This window comes from Ovis canadensis, chromosome 1 (genome assembly GCF_042477335.2).
Source record: "Ovis canadensis isolate MfBH-ARS-UI-01 breed Bighorn chromosome 1, ARS-UI_OviCan_v2, whole genome shotgun sequence".
Lineage (NCBI taxonomy): Eukaryota > Metazoa > Chordata > Mammalia > Artiodactyla > Bovidae > Ovis > Ovis canadensis.
Window position 1 is genome coordinate 178,608,451 of NC_091245.1, and position 18,242 is coordinate 178,626,692.

The following is an 18,242-nucleotide window of genomic DNA, read 5'->3' on the forward strand; positions in this document are numbered from 1 at the left end:
TGCCTGAGGAGCCCCAATCCTACTATTTCTGCTGGTCCCAAAGATCTGCGAAGATTCTGACCTCTGGATAAAACATAGAGACAAAGTTTTCTCAGTGCCTAATTAACTTTTCTGAAGAACAGCCTTACAGCTCATAGAAATTGTTTCCCAAATTCATCAGAAAACCTCAGTACCTCGTGCCAAGTACTCTTAAGTTTTCAGGGAAGCCCCAGCCCAGCCCAGATCCCTAGTGTAACTCAAAGTTTGATTATGTATAGGTCGACCTTGGTTTATAGGAAGTCAGAGAGTTAATCACATCATTGCTTTGTCTTCTCTGTGCTACATTATTCTCCTATTACCTTGACTAGGCTGATATTTTAATATGCATTGGCAGATTTGAAAAGACTCTCTATGTCTAAGACTTACAGTTCTGGGACATGGGAAATATCCTGAGACCATTTGTATTCTAGTTCATGCATTCAATGCAGGATACATCATTATATGTCGATAAAATAACAGAGTGAATACAACGGAATAGATTGTACTCTTAGCCCTGTTGAAGATCGTGTAGCCTTGAACACTCGGCCTTGCCACACCACTCTCTAGCCTCTTAAAATGTAATAATCCTTAAGGTTATTGAGAGAATAAATGCTCTGAGATACCTGGAAGAACTCAGAGGTAGAATTTCATAAACATTTAAAATATAAAATGCTGGAACTGGAAAGCAATTTATAAATGAAATGGTCTAAGACTCATTCCCTAGGCGAGGAAACTTTTGGACAGAGAAATACCAGTGATTTATACAACATCATATACCTGGTGAGGGACAGAGGCAGTGACACATAGCCAGTGGAACACAGCTCCCTTAGTGCCATCCCAGGCTACACTCATTTTAGCGTATAGATTTAAAAAAAAAAATCCAATGTTTTCAAAAATGTAAGCAGAATTCTTTAAATCTTTATTACAACTTTTTTTTCTAACATCCCATCAACTTACTGTAACCAATAAATTTCCACTTTATTAAGACTAAAAGTGGGGACAGTGCCCTTTGGGTTAGCAGTTTCTTTTAATGATGAGCCTGGATGAATAACGAAGTAGAAACAGGAAGGCTTTGAATAAACAACTTTTGAAATATATGAAAACTATGATTTCCCTCAATTTGTTTCCTTGTTTATGGCTTGGAAAAGTTTTTATGTTGTTTAGCTCTTCTAAATATCATCTAACAAATGATCACTCACCTATCTATATATACATTTTCGCTCTGGTTTCTCCCAACTGGCCTTCTTCAGATACTCTAAAATAACATTGGCTTTATTACCTGATGGATATTCCTCTCTTGAAAACAGCAAGAGCATCAGGAAACATAAGGCTATGGACAGAGAAGGAAATTGTTCCATGCAAAGAATAAACAGAGAGATTTTCCTGAATGCCTTAACTCATGCCCTTTGCCTTCTTCAAGGTGGTTTAGTGCAGGAATAAAGGACTTCTGAGAACACAGAGCCATGTATGGAATAAGCCTGAGTAGATGTGAGCCTTGGGTCCAGAGTCAAATAAAGGAAAGAAGCCATCATTAAAGGTGTGAAACAATAGACATGAAATAAGAGAGTCACCAGGTCATGCAACTAAACCAGCCACAGGGGTGCAAGATCACACAATATGAAAGTAGGAATCAAAGTCCAATTATTGAGAAACTCCAGTAAAGAGAAAATCACTGCTGGAATATCATTTGAGTTGGACACATGAGTCCACTGCGGTGAGATTTTTTTTCTCCCTTCTGTAGTAGGCTAAGCTTGATTCCACAGTATATGTGCCTAAAAGCAAAATTGAGGGTGTGTTTGATACCATTCAGTCCTGCATCTCTAATATGACAGAAGGAAGACATTTTTGTAAAAGTAGTCATATCAATAGCAGTTTCTCAGCTTCTATTGGTACATAGTAAAGACTCTTGCTTCAGTATTAGGAAATATGAACAAAGGATCCTGCCCTTTGAGAAATTCACAACTGGGCACTCAATAAATATGTGCTTTATTACTTTTCCTAAAAGAGAATTTCCATAGTTTACAAGACCTTCAAACCCCAGAGATAGGGGATTTTTATTTTTATTAATATTGAGAAATGTCACCCACTATTATGTTTTTATGTTTGGATCCCTGGTGATTATCTATCATCACTACAGACAACAATTCCACACTGTGCTGCTAACATTTTCAAATACCTGAATTAAACCAGAAGTGGTATGAGGTCCTGAGAACCACAGGAAAATGTGTTTCTTTTTTAGTTTGCCTTGTAACAATAATTTTATATTTTAAAAAATTAATGTGGGAGCTAGGTGTTTAAAAACAAGGCAGAGTGTATAGAACGAATAAAATCTTGGCAAACAGGACGTTATGACCCCATCCACAAGGATGGTGAAGAGAGCAGGCTAAGTTTTCAAAGTGGCATTTTAGAAACTTTATTCTAACCCGTTTTTGGAGATTTAACCACCCATGGTACCTGCCATGTGTTGTGAATTTCAAGCATTTCTTACGCTTTTACTTCTTGGAATTCTTCTATTCTGTGTTGCAACAGTTCATCCTAGTCATCTCTGTACTGCTCTTTAAAAATGGAGGAAAGAAGGAAGGAAGGAAGGGAGTTACAAAACACCTCACCCTTTACATCACAAAATGGATTTTCCTTTGAATTAGAAAAACTGACAGAAGAATTTACACCTTTCTCACAATTACAAAAACTTTCAACTAATAAAAATTGAAACTTGTATTACAAAGAGAGACTTTTGCTAATATAACCAGTCATGGTAACAAAACCTGATAGAACCACTCAAGGTACCAAAATTTTCACCAAAGAAATAAAACCACTAGAACCAATGGAGATAGAGAGAGAAAGATTTTAATTGGCTTGTGTAATTGTGGAGGCTTGGTAAATACAAACTCCCAAAATCTGATGGAGTCGGCCAGCAGGCTGGATTCTCGGGGAAGTCTTACAGGACAAGTCCAAAGGCAGTATTCTAGTAGACTTCCTGCTTGCCAAAGAGGAGATTGGTCTTTATTCTATTCAGACTTACAAAGAAATAAGTCAAGCCCATGCACTTCATGAATGGTCCTCAGTGATCCATACAAAGAAATAGAGGAAAACAATAGAATGTGAAAGACTAGAGGTCTCTTCAAGAAAATTAGAGATGCAAAGGGAACATTTCATGCAAAGATAGGCGCAATAAAGGACAGAAATTGTATGGACCTAACAGAAGCAGAAGATATTAAGAAGAGGTAGCAAGAATACACAAAAATATATGAAAAACATCTTCATGACCCAGATAACCACGATGGTATGATCACCCGGCTAGAGCCAGATGTCCTGGAATGTGAAGTCAAGTGGGCCTTAGGAAACATCACTATGAATAAAGCCAGTGGAGGTGATGGAAATCCAAGGGAGCTATTTCAGACACTAAAAGATGATGCTGTGAAAGTGAGGCACTCATGCCACAGGACGGGAAAAGATCAGTTTTTATTCCAATGCCAAAGAATGTTCAAACTACAACACAATTGAATTCATCTCACACTCTAGTAAAGTAATGCTCAAAATTCTCCAACAATACGTTGGAGAATTCTCCAACAGGCTTCAACAGTACGTGAACCGTGAACTTCCTGATGTTCAAGTTGGATTTAGAAAAGGCAGAAGAACCAGAAATCAAATTGCTAACATCCGCTGAATCATTGGAAAAGCAAGGGAGCTCCAGAAAAATATCTACTTCTGCTTTATTGACTGTACCACACATTTGACTGTGTGGATCACAACAAACTGTGGAAATTTCTGAAAGAGATGGGAATACCAGACCACCTTACCTACCTTCTGAGACATCAGTATGCAGTTTAAGAAGCAACAGTTAGAACTGGACATGGAACAACAGAATGGTTCCAAATCAGGAAAGGAGTATGTCAAGGTTGTACCTTGTCACCCTGCTTATTTAATTTCTATGCAGAAATTCCAGGCTGGAAGAAGCACAAGCTGGAATCAAGATTGCAGGTAGAAATATCAAATATCAATAACCTCAGATATGTAGATGACACCACCTTTATGGCAGAAAGTGAAGAAGAACTAAAGAGCCTCTTGATGAAAGTGAAAGAGAAGAGTGAAAAAGTTAACTTAAAACTCAACATTCAGAAAACTAAGATCATGTTATCTGGTCCCATCACTTCATGGCAAATAGATGGCAAACAAAGGAAACAGTGATAGATTTTATTTTCTTGGGCTTCAAAATCACTGCAGATGGTGACTGCAGCCATGAAATTAAAAGATGCTTGCTCCTTGGATGTAAAGCTATTACCAACCTAGACAGCATATTAAAAAACAGACACATTACTTTGCCATCAAAAGTCAGCCTAGTCAAAGCTGTGGTTTTTCCAGTAGTCATGTGTGGATGTGAGAGCTAGACTATAGAGAAAGCTGAGTGCCGAAGAATTGATGCCTTTGAACTATAGTGTTGGAGAAGACTCTTGAGAGTCCATTGGACTGCAAGGAGATCCAACTAGTCCATCCTAAAGGAAATCAGTCCTGAATATTCACTGGAAGGCCTGATGCTGAAGCTGAAGCTCTAATACTTTGGCCTGAACTGACTGACTGGAAAAGCCCCTGATGCTGGCCAAGATCAAAGGCAGGAGGAGAAAGGGACAACAAAGGATGAGATGGTTGGATGGCATCACTGACTCGATGGATGTGAGTTTGAGCAAGCTCCAGGTTTGTTGATGGACAGGAAAGCCTGGCATGCTGCAGTCCATGGGGCTGCAAAGAGTCAGACAGGACTGAGCAACTGACCTGAATGAACTGAATTTGCTTTACTCTAAGTCCACTGATTTAAATGTTGTCGTTTATTTGCCAAGGTAAAGTCTTTGTGACTCTATGGACTGCAGCCTTCCAGGCTCCTCTAGCTATAGGACATCCCAGGCAAGAATACTGGAGTGGGTTGCCATTTCCTTCTCCTGGAGATTCTCCCTACTCAGAGATCCAACCTGCTTCTCCTGTGTTTCATGTGGTCTCCTGAATTGTAGGCAATCATTATAGAAGCCAGAGTTAAACGTTAATCTCATTTAAAAAAACACCTTTGCAGAAAACATTCAGGATCATATTTTTCTATGTATATGGTCACCATGGCCCAGCCAAGTTGACACATAAAGTTAACAACTACAAATATGTAGTTTTAAAATCAGTGTTATCAATAGAAAAAAAAAAAAAGATCCAAGAGAAAAAGAATACACTTTTATTTCACACTTAAGGCAAAGCACCAATTACCCTCCATACGTTGGCTTAGACACACCTGCAATCTACCTGGGATCTGTGTGTGGTATGTTCATGTGTGTATACACATCTTAACAAAGAAGTATCATTCTAATGATAGAAATTATAAGCATTATGAAATTTCACTGTGATGCCAAAGATCTCTGTAGATATACAGTAGTCACTGTTCACCATCTCCTGCTGCTTCTTCTTAGTCACGTCAGTTGTGTCTGATTCTTTGTGACCACATGAACTGTAGCCTGCTAGGCTCCTCTGTCCATGGGGATTCTCCAGGCAAAAATACTAGAGTGGATTGCCATGCTTTACTCCAGCACCATTTCCTAGGAGAGAAATATTTTCTAATTCTTTGTTTAGTTTTCTCTCTTGGATTTGGTTGGTTTATTAGATTATTTTGGATGTAATATATTATTGGATATGGATTGTTTTCTGGACAATAATATGCAATGCCTTTCTTCTTTATAAACAGTATGACTATTGAAATATTATGTTTCATATACTTGAAAAAAAATTTGCTTCTAATTTTTTCACCTACACAAAACAAAAATTTTGAAGTATCAATCACTTTTTTCATTGCAGGAAGTATTTTCACACTATGCCAGGAAGTCATTAAGTGTTTTCAAGGTTAAGAGGTAATGTACTTTGTGTTAATTGTGTTTAGTCTAGATATTTCTTATTAAGTGTTGGAAAGCACTTACGAGTAACAAAGTTAAATCAATTTGTTGTATTGGCTCATTTTGACACGTTCGACATAGATAAATTGGCTCCTTTTATTAATGAAAACAGTTTCAAAGTAAATAAAGTAATCATGGTGTTTGTACAACATCAGTAGGATATGAGAGGAGAAGTGTTAATGACCTTCAAAAGCCTTTCGAAAAATGTTTTGGTGAATCAGGCACTTTCAAGTTTTATTTTTTCTTGTTTATTTTATTGGCAAATAAATAAAAACTCTCACTTTTAAAGTGAAATTAATATCCATGAACATATTTATTCAAGGGAATGTATAAACACATTTCATTTTTTTCTTAAAGACCACAGCTCCATTTTTCTGATTTTTCTGTAGTTCCCATTATAAGACTATATATAAAATAGGGAAAATCAATATTTTGTCCTCCTGAAAAATGGTTAACAAGTCACCAACTTTTTACTAATAGACCATCTGTCCTAACGTGTTTAATGTCATGCCACAGTCATTCTAATAAAGAAATTGAAAAACAGGAAAATGAGGATCTGGGTGGTCCTAGGTTCTTCATCTACATTGACCAACTTCTTAGATTTTCCTATGTTCCAATCCAGCTTTGCTATGGCATTATGTGAGGCAAAATTAAAACTAACTGGGCAAAGGAAGCTAATAGTTTTCAAGTTTTTAATATGACCTTGCAACAATAGGTGGTATTTTATATCTTCTAATTTAATTCTCAGAACAATCTTTAGAAGGTAGGGTCAATACACTCACTTTACACATGTAGAAACTAGAGAAGAGTTAACAAACTTGGACTCTGATCTACTGGACTCTGTAGTTTATATTCTTTATGCCATTTTCCCTCATGTGAGAAATGTCATTTTCAAAGATGAGATATTCCGTATAAACTCCGGAGTACTAAATTAAGCAATACTCGGTCATTAGTATTAGTCGATCAGTTGTGTCCAGCTCTTTGCAACCCCATAAGCTATAGCCAGCCAGGCTCCTCTGTCCAAGGGATTCTCCAGGCAAGGATACTGGAACGGGTTGCCATGTCCTTCTCCAGGTGATCTACCCAACCCAGGGACTGAAACTGGGTTTCTTGCAATGCAGGCAGATTCTTTACCATCTGAGCCACCAGGGAAACCGAAAATAAACAATAATTACATTTAATCTATTTAACAATACTCTTTAGCACTCAACTCCATGGTATATACAAAAGGCTCTGAATTTCCTCACTTTAGGGTGAGGAGGGAACCCACTGTCACTGCCCTACTCTGGAGTCTGTGAATTTCATGGAGTTGTTTCAGGGTAGACAGTGTGCAGTTGTGGTATCCCCAACCTTTAAACAGAATAACTCCTCTTTAATTTGCTTTATGTATGATCTCCTGGTGTGGGTGGAGGGGGGAAACTTCACTGATTTTAAGAAAAATAGGTTTGACCATAATTCAAAATGATATGTATACCCCACTATTCATTGCAGCACTATTTACCATAGCCAGAACATGGAAACTGCCTAGATGTCCAACAACAAATGTCTGTTCTTATAGTGCATATACACGATGGTATATTACTCACCCATAAAAAGGAGTAAAATTCAATCATTTGTAGAGTTATTAATGGACTTAGAGTCTGTCATACAGAGTGAAGCAAGTCAGAAAGAGAAAAACAAATATTATATACTAACATATATATGTGGAGTCTAGAAAATTGATACTGGTGACCTATTTCCAGGGTAAGAAAAGAGAAACAAATGTAGATAACAGACATGCAGACATAGGGAGGAGAAGGGAGGGTGGGATGAATTGGGAGATTAAGATCAACATATATAGACTACCATGTGTAAAATAGATAGCTAATGGGAGCTTACAGTGTAACAAAGGAGCCCAGCTCAGTGCTCTGTGAGGATCTAGATGAGTGGGGTGGGAGTGGGGAGAGAAGTCTAAGATGGAGAAGATATATGTTTATGTATAGCTGATTCACTTCATTGAACAACAGAAACTAACGCAACATTGTAAAGCAATTATACTCCAGGGAGTATTCCTTCTCCAGGGAATTATGTCTAATTTAAAAAAAAAAAAGTGTTTTCCTTAAAAAATAGATTTGAAACTAGATGAATTCTAAAAGATCTTCCATTTGGAATATTAATTAATCTGTGAATAGCATGACATCTGACTTTAAATACAAAAGTTCCTTAAGAGCAGGACATGACTGAGTATCACACAAATGCTCATAGTGGCTTGGCATTCAGCTTCCCCACCCTGCTTGAATTGTACCTGGCACGATACAGGTGACTCTGTCTGGTCTGAGGAATGCAGGAGCTTCTCTTTAGTTTAACTGCCCCAAAAGTGCATACCTTGGACTTTCCTTGTTCTAAATAGATTGTTAGAACCCAATGTTCTGACATTTAAAACTTAATAAATGTAGACAAAGAGTATGATTTTTGCATAATTTAAATCTCCATCATATTAAAAATAAAATTTTAAATAGAGCAGGGAAAGGAAAGATACACTCAGTCAGCTACAAGATAATAATGAAAGAAACAAAATGGACAATCAGCTGCTTTTTCTCATGAATTACTCTTCTGATATAAAATCATCTTTTGGAAGAAAATACAAAACACTCTTAAATAATCTTTACTTTCCATTTTGCAAGTTGCTTGAATTTGAAGGACGAATGAATAAGACCTCACATTGTAAACCAAAGGCAAGATGAGCATAGGAGTCAGGCAGATGGAATTAAACTATTGGTTTATTACTGATAGAGTTGTGGAAGTGTGTGTCTTAGGTTCATTAGCCAAATGGGCCTGCTAAAAGCTTATTCCTAAATTAGTTCTTCATTTTCAGTTGCAGTCATTGGCAACTCAGAGCACCTGGCTTCCCCTCTGCCTCACCCTAAAAAAATCACTTGGTGCTGGAAAACTTACTGCCCGGTCCTGAGCAGGAGGGTTATACATGTTTTCTTCAGGCAGATTGACGTTTTCCCAGATTCAACGATTGGAAATCACCATTCCCTCTTTAAAAGGAAGACAAGAGAAGGCCACTGACAAGGACTGAATGATGTCAACTAGTCAAGTCATTTGTCTACTTGGTTTTCAGTACCTCTTCCATAGTAGGTGATTTTGATGGATGTGGTATGTGTACAGAAATGTATACTCTGTGCACTCCTGAATATCCACCCATGTTCCTTTCCTCCACACCTTATCATTGATCTTCCAATCATTTTTCCTTCCAGGCTCCTGAATCACTAGCTAGGCCCTTGACCCCTTTTCAGGTATCCATATATATTCTCACCTTCAGCCTTTTTTGTTTTTTTCCAGTCTGGGGAAGACCCAGCAAGTCATTTGCATCTCTGCTAACTGGGGAAATTTTCCCTGACTTATTCTTTCAACACCATCTTTCAGTATTACAGAAATACAGATACCACTCATCTTTGGCTTGTGCTCACATAATGAATGATCTGATACATTCTTAAACCAAATGGGATCTTTTCCTTATCATCCAGCTGGTTATCTGAGATACTTTTTCATATAGCTGTAAGGGAGAGATAGGTGTGTTCTGCTGATGGGTAGTGTGAGGGTCTTGACCACCCATTGTGAAGCTCACTTGTACTCTCTAGTCCTGTTTGAGGGCAATGGCAGCTATGCCATTTCCATCTTAGAGTGGACTGCTGGTACATCTGTCTGTCTTTATAATACCAATGCCAGCTCAAGATGGAGTTTCTGGTGGGCATTCCAGAAGCACAATCAGTATCTCACGGTTATGAGTCCTGTCTCTCCCAGTGCCCAATTAAAGGCTGGAAGCTGTTTCTCAAAAGTGATATAATTCTGTTAAAAATGGCATTTCTTGCTTCTGAACTCAGGACTGTGTGGGACTTCTTTCATTGAAAAGGACTATGGTTTGGATTTGGGCCATAGTCTTTGGTCAGCCCCAAATAAAACTGAACTTACACCTCTCGGGTTGTGTGTGTGTGTGTTTTAGTCAACATGGGTTTTCTGGCCTCATGAAATATGTTCAAACCAGCATTACCGCTTTCCTCAAAGTTTTTTTTCCCCTTTTTCTATATGCCAGGGAACCCCAGCCTTTCCCACTTCTCTCAGCATGAATCATGCTTTCTTTGGGCTTTAGAGAACTACCCTCAATAGCTTGTCACCCAATCCCCTGTAGTTCCTGCAAGGTTATAAAATCCTAGTCCCCAAAACCAGTGCCCTAAATCTATGAATCTTTATTTGCCTAGTCTTATGTTCAGGGGCCCTGATAAAGTGTCTTCAAATCCTAATGCTAGCTATGACTATGGCTTCTATAGGAAGGCAGCACACTGCCCATCTAAAAATTATGATCAGACCCATATACCAGGTGACACAAAAGAAAGCTTAACAAGAAAAAGCAGAAGTTTATGAATGGGTACCTAAGTGTACCGCTGCTGCTGCTGCTGCTCTTTAGTCACTCAGTCATGTCCAACTCTTAGTGACCACATGGACTAGAGCCCAAAAGTTTCTTCTGTCCATGGAATTGTCCAGGCAAGAATACTGAAGTGGGTTGCCATTTCCTTCTCCAAGGTATACATCTGGAAGCACTCAATGGTGAGTAACTAAAAGGAGTAGTTACAACTTGGACTTATATACCATCATAGGCTAAAGAAAAAAAAAAAAAAAGGAATTCTAGGTTTCTGGGAAGGTGAAGCCATTTATGGTAAGGTGACCAGGAAAAGTATGGTAAACAAGATTTGTTCTGTTTAGCAACATTTGTTACTTTAAGCTGGTGACCCATTGATAAGAAGTTGCTAAGAATTCTCCTCTTCTAGTACTGAAGAGGGTGGTGTCTTTACTAGTGGAAATTTGCTTTATAACTATACATTTCTTTTATAAAGGAAAACGTGTGTCCTGTTTTTAGAACTTTTTCTGTGTCTGCTGGTTCTCGGTGCCCCTTAGTTTAAAACAATCTGTATGCTAAAAAGGCATATTTTGTTGTGAAATGTGGTGCTAGTGATAAAGAACCCATCTGCCAATGGAGGTAGACATAGAGAAATGGGTTCAGTCCCTGGGTGGAGAAGATCCCCTGGAGGAGCACATGGCAACCCGCACCAGTATTCTTGCCTGGAAAATCCTATGTACAGAGAAGCCTGACAGGCTGTAGTCCATGCTATTGCATGGAGTAGAACACGACTAAAGCAACTTAGCATGCATTCTGATACCATTAGGGGGAAGTGGTGTCTACAATGACAGAGAAGTGGCTATTTGTTACTAAGCTTTACTGATGCAGAGGGATAATAAAAAACTGAGGGCTGTTAACAGGAATCAAATGATAAGTATGAGAGCTAAGGGCTTCTTTGCAATGCTCAGTAATTCAGTCATGTCTGACTCTTTGCGACACCATGAACTGTAGCCTACCAGGCTTCTCTGTCCATGGAATACTCCAGGTAAGAATATTGGGGTGGAGGACCATTTCCTCCTCCAGAAGGGCTTCAGTTCACTTCAGTTCACCAGCTTAGTTGTGTCCGACGCTTTGCAACCCCACAGAACACAGCATGCCAGGCCTCCCTGTCCATTACCAGCTCCCGAATTTTACTCAAACTCATGTCCATTGAGTTTCTGGTGCCATCCAACCATTTCATCCTCTATTGTCCCCTTCTCCTCCTGCTTTCTGTCTTTCCCAAAATCGGGGTCTTTTCAAATCAGTCAGTTCTTTGAATCAGGTGGCCAGAATATTGAGTATCAGCTTCAATATCAGTCCTTCCAATGAACACTCAGGACTGATCTTTTGGATGGACTGGTTGGATCATCTTGCAGTCCAAGGGACTCTCAAGAGTCTTCTCCAACACCACAGTTCAAGAGTATCAATTCTTCAGCATTCAGCGTTCTTTATGGTCCAACTCTCACATCCATACATGACTATTGGAAAATCCATAGTCTTGACTAGATGGACCTTTGTTGGCAAAGTAATAACTACTTTTTAATACACTGTCTATGTTGGTCATAACTTTTCTTTCAAGGAGTAAGCATCTTTTAATTTCATGGCTGCAGTCACCATCTGTAGTGATTTGGGAACCACCCCCCAAAAAAAAATAAATAAATAAAATAAAGTCTTCCACTGTTTCCCTATCTATTTACCATGAAGTGATGGGACCAGATGCCAAGATCTTAGGTTTCTGAATGTTGAGCTTTAAGCCAATTTTTTCACTCTCCTCTTTCGCTTGCATCAAGAGGCTCTTTTCTTCACTTTCTGCCATAAGGGTGGTGTCATCTGCATATCTGAGGTTATTGATATTTTTTCAGGCAATCTGGATTTCAGCCTGTGCTTCTTCCAGTCCAGCATTTCTCATGATGTGCTCTGCATATAAGTTAAATAAGCAGGGTGACAATATACAGCCTTGACGTACTCCTTTTCCTATTTGGAACCAGTCTGTTGTTCCATGTCCAGTTCTAACTGTTGCTTCCTGACCTGCATACAGATTTATCAAGAGGCAGGTCAGGTGATCTGATATTCCTGTCTCTTTCAGAATTTTCCACAGTTTATTGTGATCCACACAGTCAAAAGTTTTGGCATAGTCAATAAAGCAGAAATATATATTTTTCTGGAACGCTTCCTTAGCTGACAAAAATGCCCTTCTTTCCTGTAGTAAATAAGGGGGACACAGTTAATGAGAATCCTCATATGTGATTATAGACTTCACAGAGCTTAGTAAATGCTTAACTAGGCAGTATTGTTATGTCAAGACATCTGGGTATGTGCACTGATGTTTTAGGCTCTGTGGATCCCTACAAACTTTCGAAACTTGCAGAAGTGTCTCATCATTTGTATTATGAGCTGGAATGTGAGAAGACAATTAACAACCTCTCTCCCTCTCTCTAGGCAACACAATTCTGCTATAGAAATTATTCTGTTATTTTTCTCTGGCTCAGGCCAATACCTGGGGTTAAAATCTCAGTATAATTGGGAACATACAAGGCCTGTGAAGAAATTATAGCCTGAAAAAGCTGTATGAATTAGCTGGTAGGAGTGTTCTCTACAAGGACTTTTTTTTTTTTTTTAATAATCTATGGAGACATTTTTCCTAATCACCAGCAGTGAAATCTACAGCAAGTGAATCATGTCATTGTGTCAGGAATTAATTGTTCCTTTTTTGCTCTCAACAATGTGGTCCTCCTTACCACTTGGATGATGAGTGAGAAATTCCTACATCCCATCATGCCATCTATTTCCTTAGACCTTTTAAAGCACAGTAGCTATCCAGGTCATCTTAGAAGCAGATGCCAAATCCAAATTTAGATGTGCAAGCAATTTATCAGGGAAATGCTTTTTATTTTTTTGTAAGATTTTTTTTTTTATGCTTACCTGTTTAAAATCTTTATTGAATTTGTTACATTATTGCTCTGTTTTATGTTTTGGTTTCCTTCTTTTTTTGTAAATTAATTTATTTATTTTAATTGGAGGCTAATTACTTTACAAAATTGTAGTGGTTTTTGCCATACATTCAGATGAATCAGCCATAGGTGTACATGTGTTCCCCATCCTGAACTCCCCTCCTACCTCCCTCCCCATCTCATCCCTCAATGTTGTCCCAGGGCACCATCCTTGAGCACTCTGTTTCATGCATCTCACCTGGACTGGCAAACTATTTCACATATGGTAATATACAGGTTTCAATGCTATTCTGTAAAATCATCCCACCCTCTCCTTCTCCCAGAGTCCAAAAGTCTGTTCCTTACATTTGTGTCTCTTTTGCTATCTCACATATAGGGTTATCATGACCGTCTTTCTAAATTCTATACATGTGCATTGTTCCACTGTATTGGTGTTTTTCTTTCTGACTTACTTCACTCTGACTTATTTCACTCTGTATAGGGCTTCCCTGGTGGCACAGAGGTTAAACCATCTGCCTGCAAAGTGGGATCCCTGGGTCGGGAAGATCCCCTGGAGAAGGAAATGACAACCCACTCCAGTATTCTTGCCTGGAGAATCCCATGGACGGAGGAGCTTGGTGGGCTACAGTCCACAGATCGCAAAGAGTCGGACATGACTGAGCGACTTCACTTTCACTTTCACTGTGTATAATAGGTTCCAGTTTCATCCACCTCATTAGAACTAATTCAAATACTTTCTTTTTAATAGCTGAGTAATATTCCATTGTGCATATGTACCACAGCTTTCTTATCCATTCGTCTGCTGATGGACATCTTGGTTGCTTCCATGTCCTGGCTATTATAAACAGTGCTGCGATGAACATTGGGGTACACGTGTCTCTTTCACTTCTGGTTGTCCTCATTTCTTTTAGTTCTTTTTTCTATTTTCCTCTCTGCTTCATTTATTTCCCCCATTCTATCTTCCACCTCATTTATCCTATCTTCTGCCTCAGTTATTTTACTGTTGGTTCCCTCCAGATTTCTTTTGATCTCAGTTATTGCATTATTCATTATTGATTGACTCTTTTTTTATTTCTTCTAGGTCCTTGTTAAACATTTCTTGCTTCTTCTCAATCCTTGTCTCTATTCTATTTTTCTGTAACTCCATTTTGTTTTCAAGATTTTGGATCATCTTTACTATCATTATTCTGAATTCTTTTTCAGGTAGACTCCCTATCTCCTCCTCTTTTTTCTGGTTTGGTGAGCATTTATCATGTTCCTTTACCTGCTGAATATTTCTCTGTCTTTTCATTTTGTTTAGATTGCTGTGTTTGTGGTGGCCTTTCTGTATGCTGGAAGTTTGTGGTTCCTCTTTATTGCTGAGGCTGCTCCCTGTGGGTGGGGTTGGACTAGTGTCTTTCAAGGTTTCTTGGTTAGGGAAGCTTGAGTCAATGTTCTGTTAGGTGGAGCTGGATCTTTTCTCTCTGGAGTGCAATGAAGTGTCCAGCAGTGAGTTCTGAGGTGTGTATGGGTTTGGTGTGACTTTGAGTAGCCTATATTTTAATGCTCAGTGCCATATTCCTGCATTGCTGGAGAATTAGCACGGTATTTCTTGCTCTGGAACTTGCTGGCTCTTAGGTAGAGCTTGGTTTCAGTGTTGGTATGGAGGCTTTTGGTTGAGCTCTTATTGATTAATGTTCCCTGGAGTCAGTTTTCTGATGTCCTCAAGTTTTGGATTTAAGCCTCCTGCCCCTGGCTTTCAGTCTTATTCTAACTGTGGCCTCAAGACCTCTCCATCCTTACCGCACAGATGATAAAACATCTAAGTTAATGGTGAAAAGGTTCTCCATAGTGAGGGACACCCAGAGAAGTTCACGAGTTACATGGAGAAGAGAAGAAGGAGGAGGGAGATAGAGGTGACCAGGAGGAAAAGAGGGGGAACAAAAATGGGTGAGAGCAATCTAGCCAGTAATCAGTTCCCTAAGTGTTCTCCACAGCCCAGAACACCCAGAGAGATTCACAGAATTAAGCAGAGAAGAGAAGGGGGAAGGAGGAGATAGAGGTGACCTGGAGGAGGAAAGGGAGGGTCAAAGGGGGAGAGAGCAATCAAGCCAGTAATCACACCCCTAAGGAAAAATGGAAACTGAAGACTAGATTCCTAAAGGTACAAAATTGATAACAAATACCAGAAAGAAAAGATTAAAATCCTAGAGTAGAAGTTAGACTCTGAAAATACAATATTAAAAATATAAAACAAAATCAATCACAAAAAGTATAAAAAATATATTTATGAAATATGTTTTTTAAAATGGGTCTTTTTTTTGCAAGGTAATAGTAAGCTATAAAAATGAAAATTCAATTCAGTTCAGTTCATTTCAGTCACTCAGTTGTGTCCGACTCTTTGAGACCCCATGAATTGCAGAGCACCAGGCCTCCCTGTCCATCACCATCTCCCAGAGTTCACTCAGACTCACATCCATTGAGTCCGAAGGAGTAATAAAGAACTTAAAATTTTTAAAAATTAAAAAATGATAATAGTAAAAATGTATCTAGGAATTTCTCTGGAGCTGTTGAGGGTAGTGTGGGGTCAGTTCAATTTCAGATAGTTCCTTGTTCCAGCTTATATTTCTTCTCAAGGTCTCTAGGCCTTTTCCAATGCTTAGTCAATGTTAACTACAGGGTTTTCACCTGTTGCACCTGTCACTTCTTCCGGAGCAGTTTCCTCTTCTTTGTTTGTTTGGCTTGTTTTTCTTTTTTTGGCTGCCTTTGTTTGCAAGTCTCTTAAGTGTCTAATTTCTGCCTTGACACAAAGTGGTGAAGGTGGTCACTTATTTAGGCTCACTTGCTCAGTTGTGCTGTAGGGAGGGAGGAACACTGCAAACAAGTATCACTGGTGTGTGTGGGGAGTGCTCACAGTGTATGGACTACACTGGGTTTGCCCCAGCTCACGGCGTGTGTGCTTTCCTGTCTACACTGCTCAGGCTCCAAGTTGCTTTGCAAGGGAACTGTCCAAAGCGGGCCCTGGGTTTCATGCACTTCCAAGGTCTAAGCTGCTCAGGTTCATGTTCTCCAGTACTCCACAAAGGCACAGACTCGGTGGGCCTGTGTTTTGTGCCCTGCCCAGGTCTGAGCAGCTCAGGTGACCAGGTGCTTGGTGAGCACACTGTCCCGGTGGGTGGTGCATCTTGATCACCTCTCCGGTCCCAGCTGCTCAGTTTCCTGGGTGCATAGCAAGAGCACTGTCTCAGGTGTGCAGTGTGTCTCCTCTGGGGAGCTGATCTCAGGCTGCAACCCTCCTGGCAGATGTCAATCGTCCAGGATCCCAGGAAGACTTGGTTAGCAACTGGGGGCCTGCTTACAGTTTGGTGGAGGATGTCATCTCTGGGGCCAAGATTTCCCCTTGCTTTCTGGCTCTGGCTGTCGCCCACCTGCCTCTCTGCCTCTGGTGGTGGCTGGGATGGGCCAGTTCACAGCCAGCTAGCTTACCTCTGGTGTTTGCTCTCTCAATCCTTTGTTCTATGAGCAGGCCAGGCTGTGCCTCAGGTTAGAGCTTTTCATGACTAAGTTCTCTCCCTCTCTCTGTCTTTTTTTCTCTCTCTGGCTATCCCACAGTTTGGGTTGCTATCTCAAGTTAGCTCCCTCAGATTGTCCTCAGGGCATTCAGGCCTGGTCCTTACCCTAAGCATGCAACCCTCACCTCCCTGTTGAGCCCCTGCTTGTTGATGGTGGATGCAAGCATCTGGGCTACTTCTCTGTTTGGGGGTTGCAGTTAGGTGCGTATTCTGCAGGTTTTTTTCCCCCTTCTGGTTATGTTGCCCTCTGAGATTCCAAAACTCCCCACAGACCTACCAGTGAGAGGCTTTCCTGGTGTTTGGAAACTTCTCCTCCTTCACAACTCCCTCCCTGGGATGGGCCTCCATCCCTAACTCTTTTGTCTCTCTTTTTGCCTTTTATATTTTGTCCTACCTCCTTTTGAAGGGAATGGGTTACCTTTCTGCATGCCTGGTGTCCTCCGCCAGCATTCAGAACTTGTTTTGTGGAAGTTGCTCAGCATTCAAATGATCTTTTGATGAATTTGTGGGGAAGACAGTGGTCTCCACATCCTATTTCTCCACCATCTCAGCCCACTTCAAACATGTTTTAGTTTCTTGACTGCTATGTATGTGGGATCTTGGCTCCCCAACCAGGGATCAAACCCACAACCCCTGCATTGGAAGGTGAAGTTTTTACCACTGGACAATGAGGGAAGTCCCAGGTGCAAAACTTCTGAAGGATGAAGGGGGAGAGAGAAGGAGTGGGCAGGGAGACCTTGATGCATGCTTGACACCTATGAGAGAAGAACGGAAGGAAGATTGGATGAAAAGAGCCTCATACAATAATGTAGACCTGAGAATACTATGACCTGTTCCAGGAGTGTCACATGCAGTGGTAATGATTCAGCTCTAAAATCCTCTGCTGTGCTCTGTCGTTGTCTGGAAACATCCTGGGTAACTTTGGTGAATGCTTTGAGATTAATATGGAGGTATGGCCACCAGAATTATCACCCACAGCAGTTCTCCTGAGAGCATGCGTGAAGAACAAAACCATGTCCCCCATATTCAACATTGACTTGTTAACTCTTAGAAATTACACCATAGAGTCATTCTTAGAATTAGAACAGGCCATAAAACACAAGGTCAGTAACAGATTAAGGGATTCAATTTATGATGATAGAAAAAACACCAGACTGGACGTTAGGAAAGTTGTGAACTCCTCTCAAACTCTACTTTTTTAGTCTTCATTAAAATGAAGACAATAGTAGAAAACCTTTTATTTAAAGCTATGCCACTGGTCATTAAAGAAAAATCATTAAAGGGAAAAAATTTCAATGACGTATATCATATATTTTATTTGTATTTATAATAAAAACAGCAACAGCAAAATGCACACCATCTTTTGAACAAGGGTCCATGT